Source organism: Bos javanicus, chromosome X (genome assembly GCF_032452875.1).
Source record: "Bos javanicus breed banteng chromosome X, ARS-OSU_banteng_1.0, whole genome shotgun sequence".
Classification (NCBI taxonomy): domain Eukaryota; kingdom Metazoa; phylum Chordata; class Mammalia; order Artiodactyla; family Bovidae; genus Bos; species Bos javanicus.
Window position 1 is genome coordinate 87,747,536 of NC_083897.1, and position 11,618 is coordinate 87,759,153.

The 11,618-nt window shown below is 40.8% G+C and overlaps 1 pseudogene; it reads right to left on the reverse strand.

Annotated features, from left to right (window-relative positions):
• Nucleotides 1-1,509: 1,509 nt before the first annotated feature.
• On the reverse strand, nucleotides 1,510-2,363 carry LOC133243252 (glutathione peroxidase 7-like; annotated as a pseudogene).
• Nucleotides 2,364-11,618: the final 9,255 nt, after the last annotated feature.

Consider the following 11,618-nt stretch of genomic DNA (forward strand, 5'->3'; position numbering starts at 1 on the left):
CAATTCAGCCGTGTCCAACTCTGTGCAACCCCGTAGACGGCAGCCCACCAGGCTCCCCCGTCCCTGGGATTCTCCAGGCAAGAACATTGGAGTGGGTTGCCATTTCCTTCTCCAATGCGTGAAAGTGAAGTCGTTCAGTCGTGTCTGACTCTCTGCGACCCCATGGACTGCAACCTACCAGGCTCCTCTGTCCATGGGATTTTCCAGGCAAGAGTACTGGAATGGGGTGCCATCACCTTCATAGCAAAACTTAAGAATTATCTTTTATTTTTTTGTCTGGCTACTTACTGTGAAACTGATAAACATCTTTTACTATTGTGATTATGTAACTAACATTTGCTTAATACCATTGTATTATGGTTGGTCAACAGAAAATAATAGAATTCTGTATCACTAAAACTAGCATTTAGTAGGAAAAAGTCAATGGATGAGTTTAGCAACAAATCAGACCTAGCCGAAGGATTTTGTGAATTGAATACAGTTTAGGGCATATTAAGAAATGCATCTTCTAGAAGATTTTAAGTTAGACTAATACTGTATTTTAATAAGGGTATAAAAACTAAAAACTATAAAAGGTACACATTTCAAACAAGAGGGAGAAAATAGATGAATAATCCAAAAGAAGGCAAGAAGAAAGGAACATGGAACATGGTGGATGGGTAGAAAGCACATAGGCAACCACTTGCAAATAATCTGCTGTTTCCTCCAGTTCAAGGGAGGGGACTGGGAACCAGGCAGCCGCTTTCAGACCACAACTACCACCTTCCTAGGGAGAAGCTGGGATGAGGGTGAGTAAGAATGCTGCAAAACTTTCCCATGATTTTGAAAATGACTTTTTCTTGATTGGACACTTGTTCTGTTGCTGTAAACCTGTGACTTTTCCAGAAGTGCTGACACAGTTGGGTCTGATAATTTGGCTTGCTTGCTTTTTTCTTTTCAAATTTAATTTTAGGTTTTTGTTGGGGAACATAAGCTTGGAGCTTCCTAGTCTGCCATGTTGCTAATGTCACTCCACTTGTATATTATAAATGTGTTTCTTAACACATTTAGGAAGCAATGCAATTGGGATCTTTTTACATAATCTTACATTGAGTTTTAGTTGAGGTGCTTAGATAACTTAGTTAATGTAATTATCGATATGTTTAAGTTTTAGTATTTCATCTAGCTATCATTATTTTTTTGAGGGAGATGCTTTCATTTTTTATTTTGTATCATGTATTGTTTTACAATGAGTTGTATTACTTTTGTAATTGAAAAAAAATACATAGGAAAACTGTAACAACAGCAAATATTTGGCCTGGATTCTTAGGGCTAGAAATTCATGTTGGGTTCAAGTTTTTGTTGATCACAACTTATTTTTTGGTTCATATGCAAGAACCATTTCTTGAATGCCTCCTGGTTAGCTGGCACTGCCCTTGGCACTTCCATAGGCTTTTCATCCTCATCCTCACAATAGCCCTGTGAGGTAGGAATTGGTCCCGCATTATAGATAGAAGATAATTGCTTGAAATGCTTCTATTTGCCACATGTTTTCATAGGCTAGAGGTTCTTACCAGCTGGTAAGTCATTGGTCAAGAACTCTCACTGGTTCCTAGAGGTTGCTCTAAGATTCAAATAATCAAACTACTAGAATTTTCCCCTGACAGGAGTGATGGGTTAGGTATCAGGATAAGAGTGGAGGAGAGTCTGTGGTCTCTTTGTAGCACCATTTGAGTTTGCTCTGGTCACTCATGCACAGTGCGGGGAGGGGATGAGGGAGAGGAAGGAAAGTGTTTATAAGTCTTCTTGCTTCTTCAGGACGAGCTTCATCACCAGCACTGTAAATGGGGGCCTGATCTCCTCCACTGTCATGCTTGGGTCCCAAGCTCCTACCACCTTTCCATCTGGGGCCACTAGGTACTTTCAGAAGTTCCAGCTGGGCTCCTTGCCAGAAGTCTCCGTCAGGTACTTGAAGGCAGGGTGGACACCAGTGCTGGCCACTGTGATCTTGCTAAACATGGGGAAAGTGACACTGTAGGTGCGGCGGGGCAAAGCTCTCAGTCTTGCTGCTGTCGGGCTCCTGCTGGCCACACTGGTTACAGGGGAAGGCAAGCACATTGAAGTGCTGGGGCCCCAGGTCCTGCTGTGCTGGTCTATGAAGCCGCATTTGCTAGCTACATTCACCACCAGGGACACCTAGCCGTCGTACTTCTTCAGCAACACCAACTTGCCCTGGATGTTGACGGCCTTGAGGTTGTTGAAGTCCTGCTGCTGCTGCATGCCAGTCATGGACGCCAGGAGCAGCCAGGCCGCCAGTGCCACCACCATGACTTGCTCCAGAGCAGGTGGCGTGGTGAGGCAGCTATCTGATTCTGTTTGTCCTCTTCCCTCTTGTTATTTTCCCTCTTTTATTGCTTTATTTTGAATTAGGTTTTTTAAAATGATTTCACTTCATCTCTTTTTTTGGTTTATTAGCTCTAACTCATGGTTTTATTCACTGATTGCTTTATGGTTTATAGTGTACATTATTTTTTTGGCTGTGCCAGATCTTTGTTGCTGCATGCAGGCTTTCCCTCCTTGTGGGTGATCAAGGGCTACTCTAGTTGCATTGTGTGGAGGGTGAGTCTTGTCCATGTGGCTTCTTGTCCATGTGGCTGGAAGCAGAACTGCTGTCCTTCAACTTTATAAAATTTACTGTTTCGGTGTTCTTTTTCTCACTTCTTGAGATGAAGACTTAGTTCGTTAATTATTATAACTTTTTGCCTTGATATGTTTATAGAAAAGAAAGAAAGTGAAGTCACTCAGTCGTGTCCAACTCTTTGTGACCCCATGGACTGTAGCCTTCCAGACTCCTCCGTCCATGGGATTTTCCAGGCAAGAATACTGGAGTGGGTTGCCATTTCCTTCTCTAAGGGATCTTCCCGACCCAGGGTCAAACCTGGGTCTCCCGCATTGTGGACAGACTCTTTACTGTCTGAGCCACCAGGGAAGCCCTGTTATGTTTATAATCCTAGATAATAAAAGACAGAAACATGGATTGTGAAAACCCCATGTAAATAGATTACTTTTGACACTATTGAATTCTTTAAATAAAAGTAACACATTTGTGAAATGCTTACTGTTTTTTGGTGCCATCATAGACTCAATCTTGAAAAAAGTTTCCTTAACAACTGGACAAAACGTATATAAATACCGATATCTCTATTTTGAAAACTTATCATACCTTTAAAAAATTGTACACTCTTTCTGTGTGGAAAGGAGATAGAAGAGAGAGCTATTTGGAAGTTACAAAAGAAATATGGATGGCAGAAGAAAGCAAGGAGAAGAGGGAACAGAAAATTAGAAAACAGTAGCACATGGATGAGGTTTACAGAAATGGCATATAACCCTTATGGTTTCTAGGTCTTCAGTTATAGTTTCCATAGAATGCAACGCATGACTGGTCATGGTCCACGTGCATTCACCAGCCACCCCATTGAGCTGACCACTACCTGTGTTAGCTACTCTATAAAATGGTAAAATAAAATAAAATAACACCAGTATGTAAATACACTATAAAAGAAAACTTAATTGAGAATATAGCTTTCTGTATTTTTAAGAATGAACAATGTCTGAAATCAGGGTTCCAAGGGATCTTCCTTTCTTTTCTTCTATTTCTGTGTAAGATTCCTGTCCTATTCTTTGAGCAGCTCTAAAATCTTTCTCTTTCCATATTAGAACCTAACAAATTCTTAGGTTTGGTGTGTGCTAGCAGTTGCAGTCACTAAAGTGCTTTTCTCTTTCTCCTTCCCTCAGTTAGTAGGTTTCCTGTGCCCAGTTGGAAATGGGGTAGGTAGGGGAGGACCTTTCCTCTTTCCAAAAGGACCCTGTACTGAAAGCAGCAGACTTTGTATCTATTTGGTAACACTGCTGCCTTTTCCCAAGCTCTTGTCCCTGTCTCTAGCTTTCAGCTAACCCTTGCTTTTTGTCATGTATGAATAGGGGTATGAGTTTCAGTGAAGGTAAAATATGTGTTTTCACATAAAATCTGTTTTTTAATCTATCCTGCAGACAAAAATACTTTAATAATTATTATAAACTGTGTACTGTTCTAATGTCATGAAAACAATGTATATGAGACTTCAGGAATTACCAAAAAGTTTCTAGATACATTCTCACTTGCTCTCTGTGTGAGACTGTGGAATATGGTGTCATAGTTGTGATGGAGCTGCCGCTGAGGCAGGTATGCATTTTGCCCTTGCCCAAGGTCATATAGCAAATAAGTGGTATATTTTAGCCAGGTCTTGTTTTTACAGCCCCACCCTTTCTACTACTCTATTCCTTCTAACATGTGCTGAAAAGCAATTTTGTTTGTTTGAAGAAAAAAAATAGTACTTTCAGTCCTCCTAATCAATTTAATCATGTGTAAGCTTTTTAAAAAATGGAAATGTATTGGAAATTCCCTGGTGGTCCAGTGGTTAGGACTGTGAGCTTCCACTGCAGGGGGCATGGGTTCAGTCCCTGGTTAGGGAGCTAAGATCCCACATGCTGCATGGCAGGGCCAAAAAAAAACAAACAAACAAAAAAAAAACAAAACAAGGAAATGTGTTCCTATAATTGGAAAGAATGAGCCATGTTAGTAGGGCCAACTCTTTAGAGAGCTGTTAATTATTTTAGACCATCCTGTTCCCTAGCTTTATCTCTTTGCATCCTGCCATGGTGGGGTTAATGCTTCCTGGTTACTAAAGGAGTTTCCATCATCACAGGGTGGGCAAGGGGGAAATGTCTCAAGTTCAGGGGATTTCCTACTTTCTTAGTGGTTCTGGCATGAGGTTTGATAGATAGTACTTTAACAAAGCTGACTTTCTCTAGGAATCCCCCACCACCAAATTTCAGCTATTTGTGGTAGCTCTTTGTTTTAACCTAGCATCAAAAAAAGAAGAGATTGGTGGTTTTGTTGCCCAAGCAGAGACTGAACATTGCCTGCTCTGACTGCTACAGTGTAATTCATCCATATCTCCATCTCTATCTTTGGCATGTTTTGAGGACTCCCATCATGGAACCACACAGGGCTGCTTCTCCATTGTCACAGGATACAGAAATACTGGAAGCTTCAGATTGTGCTGTTGTGGTCAGTGGAGTAATTTTATTTATAAGAAAACAAGTTAATTTTGTGCTTTTGGAGAATGAAGAGAGTTTATAATAACCATAGTCCAAAGCTTGGGCTTCCCCGGTGGCTCAGTGGTAAAGAAGCCACCTGCCAATGCAGGAGATGTGGGTTCGATCCCTGAGTTGGGACAATCCCCTGGAGAAACAAATGGCAACCCACTCTAGTATTCTTTTTTTTTTTTCCACTCCAGTATTCTTGCCTGGGAAATCCCATGGACAAAGGTGCCTAGAGGGCTACAGTCCATGGGATCGCAAAATAGTTGGACATGACTTAGGAACTAAACAACAATAGTCCAAAGCTTTCATCTTCTCTGATGTTAAAACTCCAAATGAAATTGTTTTGTAGGAGATAGAACAGGGAATCACCCAAGAGAGTTAGACATATGAAGCAGGCTACTTTTACTAAATATATTGAAATAAATGACAAGGAAATGTATTAAATATATATGTATTACCTGACTACATCTAAGCCCTAAATCTCTTAGCAAAGAGATCTGAGCATTCAGGGAAAGTGAGTGCTGAATACAAGTTGGCATGTGGTGGTATGTGTTCTGAGGTCTTTTTTAAAAAGTTTATTTTTTTTTTGTTTTCCTGGTTTTATTAGGATATAATTGACATAGAACATTGTATTAGTTTTAGATGTACAACATGATGATTTGACATATGTATATATTGTGATATATATTGGGCTTCCCAGGTGGCACTTGTGGTAAAGAACCTGCTTGCCAATGCAGGAGATGTAAGAGATGCAGGTTCGATCACTGGGTTGGGAAGATGCTCTGGAGAAGGAAATGGCAACCCACTCCAGTGTCCTTGCCTGGAAAATCCCATGGACAGAGAAGCCTAGCAGGCTGCAGTCCATGGGGTCACAAAGAGTCAGACATGATAGAAGTGACTTAGCATGTGTATATGCACATGCCCTGAACAGTAGAACAGAACAGTAGAATATATTGTGAAATGATCACCATGGTAAGTCTAGTTACCATCCATGACCAGACAAATCTGCTACAATATTGTTGACTATATTCCCTATGTGTACATTATATACATGGGAGTTATTTATCTTATAGCTGGAAGTTTGTGCCTCTTAATCCTCTTCACTTATTTCATCAGCACCCCCAACCCTTTCTCTGTGGCAGCCTCCAGTTTGTTCTGAGATCTTTTTGAAAGAAAGATGTTTGTGCTCAGTCATGTCCAACTCTTTGCACCCCATGGACTGTAGCCCGCCAGGCTCCTCTGTCCGTGGGATTTCCCAGGCAAGAATACTGGGGTGGGTTGCCATTTCCTTCTCCAGGGGATCTTCCCCATCCAAGGATCAAACCTGCATTTCCTGCATTGGCAGGCAGATTTCTTTACCAGTGAGCCACCTAGGAAGCCCCTGCAGGAAGGACTGTACTTCCAAAATAGACACATAACTTCTGATTTTGGGGGAATGCAATCACTTAAGGGGCTGGCTTATCAAATTCCAACTTAAAAACAAAATAGGTTTTCCACAAATTCTACTTTAAGAAAGTGTTATGGGAAAAGTGGGGGAGGGGATGAGGATTCCTCTTTAATTATTTTTGAAATGCTGTGGTATTTCTTAATTTCCCCATGGTATCCTTCCAACATCCCCTCCCCCACTTTTCCTCCAACACTTTTCTAAAGTAGAATTTGGGAGACCTGGGTTTGATCCCTGGGTCGGGAAACCCACTCCAGTATTCTTGCCTGGAGAATTCCATGAACAGAGGAGCCTTGTGGGCCATCGTCCATGGGATCATAAAGAGTCGGACACAACTGAGCAGCTAACACCTTTCACACCTATACTGTTTTTAAATTGGAATTTTATAATCCAGCCCCTTAGGTGACAACATTCCTCCCAAATCACGAGTTATATGTCTATTTTGGAAGTACAGTGTTTAAAACTGCAGTGATCACTTCTTAATTTCCCTGAAGGCATAGCATCAAAAAATGATATTTGTACTTTCAAAGCATTATTAGATGATAAAATTAAAGATAAAAGAATAATTCACACTCCAGCGCTCAGTAATGTCCTCACAATAGTGCTTTCTGTATGATAGATGTCGTCACTCTCCAATGTCAAAGGGGGCCTCTTTGATGGGAAGTTAGCATTTTTTGGGAGTCTCTTTCATGCCATCTTAATCTTGGGACAAGGAGCACACTCAGAATCTAGTCAGAAGCCTGCTCCTAACTCCCATCTCAGGCTTTGACCTAATTTTCTACAGCTGCAACCGTAGTATGTTGGATAAGACTCTGGACACAGAGCCTCTTGTTGCTCTGAATTTCCATGGTTTCAAGAGCACAGATGAAATAACAGCATAACCTAAATTTTGTGGGACTATGTTGCTTGACTGTGTTTAGCCTGCATGTGTGTGTGTGCACGTGAACATGTGTATCTGAGTATTCTAGGAGGAATATAATTATAGTGGATGCATTCTGAGCAATGAAGAGCAGTAACTGGAAACAGTACGGCTGGCTGTCTCTATGGTAACCTCCGTTAACTGAGTGTATGCATATATTTCCTCATTTTGGTAATTTGTATTTTAAAGTAGAAATAATTTTATGTACATGACCATGCATTTGTGACCATCAATTACTTGTGACCACAGTGATTATTGGCTATTATTTCCTCTCTGGAATCATAAGAGTGGTGGAGGAGGTGGGTAGAGGAGACATAGGGAGAGAGATGACTCATTTTAAGCTTTTTCTGGAAAAAAACAGGTGATTACATCGATGATTTTTGTATTTACTTCTCCTCTCCCTCACCCCAAACACCTTTCTCAGTGATGTATAAATGCCTTTCTGCATTGATCTTGTTTTTTTTTTTTTAAATAATTTTATTTGTTGGTTTATTTATTGGCTGTGCTGGGTCTTTATTGCTACCCAAGGGCCTTTCTCTAGTTGTGGCAAGCAGGGGCTACTCTAGTTGTGGTGCTTGGGCTTCTCACTGTGGTGGCTTCTCTTGCTGCAGAGCATGGGCTCTAGGGCACAAGCTCAGTAGTTGTGGCACTGGGGCTAAGGTGCTCCTCTGCATGTGGGATCTTCCCAGACCAGGGATCAAACCCATGTCTCCTGCATTGACAGGTGGATTCTTTACTATTGAGCCACCAGGGAAGACCCCCAAAATGATACATATAAATTTATTTACAAAACAGAAACAGACTCACAGACATAGAAAATAAACATGGTTACCAAAGGGGAAGGGAGGGAGAGGAGGAATAGGTTACGATGGAGGAGCCTGGTAGGCTACAGTCCATGGGGTCGCAAAGAGTCAGACATGACTGAGTGACTTCACTAATAGGGAACTACAGGGCTTCCCAGGTGGCGCTAGTGGTAAAGAACCTGCCTGTGAATGCAGGAGACATTAGAGACCAAGGTTCAATCCCTGGGTTGGGAAGATCCCCTGGAAGAGGAAATGGCAACCTACTCCAGTATTCTTGCTGGAGAATCCCATGGACAGAGGAGCGTGGTGGGTTACAGTCCATAAGGTTGCAAAGAGTCGGAAACAACTGAAGTGACTTAGTACGCACACGCACAGGGAACTACAGTCAATATCTTGTAATAACCTGTAATGGAAAATAACCTGAAAAAACACATAACTGAATCACTTTGCTGTGCACGTGAGACTAACTCAATATTGCAAACCATCAGTACTTCGATTTTTAAAAATGCTGCTTTGGGTTTGAATGCCCCATCATAGGTTTGTTTTCATCAAGAAACTTTAGGCTTTTTCAGTTTAAACCTCCCATATTTCCCAATGCAAGACAACCAGTCTTCATTAGTCTTAAAGGCTAGCAGAGCTTTCCTCACAGAGAGTTAAGGGCAATGAGTGTTCAAAAGCAATGATAACATATTTGAAACTCTCTTCCCTATGGTTTCAGCACGTGTCTCTGCCATCTGTCTACTTGCTTTTTCTGTCATTCTTGAAATTCTGACACCATGCTCATGGTCAAAGCCACTCTCCTGGCTATTCGAATTTGCTTCCTGCTTTCTCATTCCCTTTCTGTTCCTTATGCTGCTATCAAACTCACCTAGTTATTCACAGTAATTCTCTCAGTGAGAATAAATAAGAGGTTTCGATTCTCAAGGTATATGACCCGATTTTTCTGCTTGTTCTGACATATTTCTCCTTGTCCTTGGTACTCTGTACTTAGACCCAGAGAAGTAACATTTTCTTCTACATTTGTAAAAGTCTCTACTTTTTTCCTCAGATATTTCATCACAGTTGGCTATTTTAACTGATAACATGTAGCATGCATGACAATGCATTTGTTTTCTTTAGTCCTTGAAAATAATTTTCAGCTTTTGTTATTGTTATAGTTATTCCCAGATATTTTTCAGAAATACAGTGCAGAAACTTGCTACTCTTTTAAGTCCATAGTAATTTAAAAAATTCAAAACTTTCTTTTTACCACCTAGAAAATTCTAATGCATCCAGCAAAGATTGTGAAATGGCCAGGGAATAGTCTGTGATTCCCTGAATCACAAGGATGATTCAGAAAGGGTATCTGTTTCTTTTTTTTTTTTTTTAAGAAAGAAACTTATTTTTCTTTCTTTATTTGGCTGCTCCTGGTCTTAGTTGCAGCCCATGGGGTTTTTAGTTGCTGCATGTGGAATCTAGTTCCCTGACCAGGGATCGAACCCAGGCCCCCCACATTGGGAGCTCTGAATCTCAACCACTGGACCACCAGGGAAGCCCCAGTGGTTTCTTAGCAATGTAATAGAACATAAAAACCTGCAACTGAACAGACTTGTGAGATACTTTCTTAATTGTGAGATGACATTTAAATTATATTGATTGTTACTTTTTGCATTCAAATTCTCTGAAAAATTAATAATTCAAGTGTGATCTGAAAAGTGATTATTGTTGTTTAGTTGTTAAGTCATGTCTGACTCTTTGCGACCCCATGGACTGTATGTAGCCCACCAGTCTTCTCTGTCCATGGGATTTCCCAGGCAAGAAGATTGGAGTGGGTTGACATTTCCTGGTACAAAGGGTACCATTTTATTAATTAGGTTAGTGGGCTGCCAGAGCCCAGTATCCCTTACTACACCAAACACAAGACCTTTCTGTAGAATTCTACTAGACCAGGACAGGCCTTTCCTCTGAGCAATAGTGATAAAGTTGTCTAAATATGTGAATTGCAGTGTTTTTGTCTTCTTCAAGTAAAAAATTAAACAATGAGTTGGAAGATTTGGCAAGTGTACTTTTTGTTTCTTAATGACTATTTTGCCTCACAGAGACATTGACTGACTTGGCTTCTCTCAGACATGGCATCAGAAAGGAGGCAGAGGCTCACCTGGGGGCTGCTGGGCTTGGAGCAAATATTCCATGAATATTACTTAGTAATGAGTGTTAGTACAGTTGCAACATTTTTTTCTACATTTTAAGGTTGGTCTTTCGAACATTTGGATTTCATAGAATATATTAAAATAGTTTAATGTAATACTCTATGGAATAAATATCTACTCCTCTCCCACCCCATTTTTGACACTATAGGGAGACTTTTTTTTGCAAATGATGCAAATTTTATTTAGATAAGCATCAAATAGGTGGTACTCATGAAGACTGTTTTTTTAGTTCCTTATATTACATATATTCTATGATAAATTCTAAGTAACTTACCCGACTTTCTCATTGATTGAGCTACAGACAGTCATACAAAGCACTATTTGAAAGGACTCTCTTCCACCTAGCAACTTGGATTTTCCTCCCTCCACCTTTTTAAAAATGGTGCTTTGTATGACTGTAGCTAAATCAATGAGAAAGTCGGGTAAGTTACTTAGAATTTATCATAGGATATATGTAATATAAGGAACTAAAACCATGATCCAATTCTCATGCTATATTCTCTAGCTCCATTAGCAGTGACATCTTCTGACATACCCAAGCCAAGACTCCCTGTCCTGTCCTCACCCCTCATGGCAAATTACTTCGTCCTGCTGACTCCAATTATTAATACATATTTCTCAAATCAGTCCATCCCCACTGTGACCACCACTGTGATTGCAAGTCCTCCAACCCCAAAGAAAGAAGAAAGGATGGTCAACCCTCCAAGAGAAAAGAGGCAGCTGTTTCCATAAGAAGAAGGAAAGGGTGCCAGCAATCCCAAATCAGCAGATGTCCACAGCACTAATAATAGTGGAAGCACCAAGTTTGAAAATGTTACTTTTTTCATAAATTAGAGCATATTAAAGGTTATCCCTGACATATTGTGAGCCTCACTCGCATATTAATACATGTTCTAAAGTTGCAGAGGAGAAGTGGAATCAGAACAACCTGGGGATGGAAGCTGGGAGAGGCATCCAGCGATGCTCAAGGAGCCCAGAGCTTGGGCACGGGCTAGGCACCTGGGACAAACAGGGAGCAAGACACCTGTACGCACCTGAGGAAGCGAGAATGAGAATGACCAGACCTGGGCCAGAACTCCAGGCACCGAGACCTCAAATCACTCAGCAGTGAGTTCTAGGAACTTGATTCTGAAAAACTA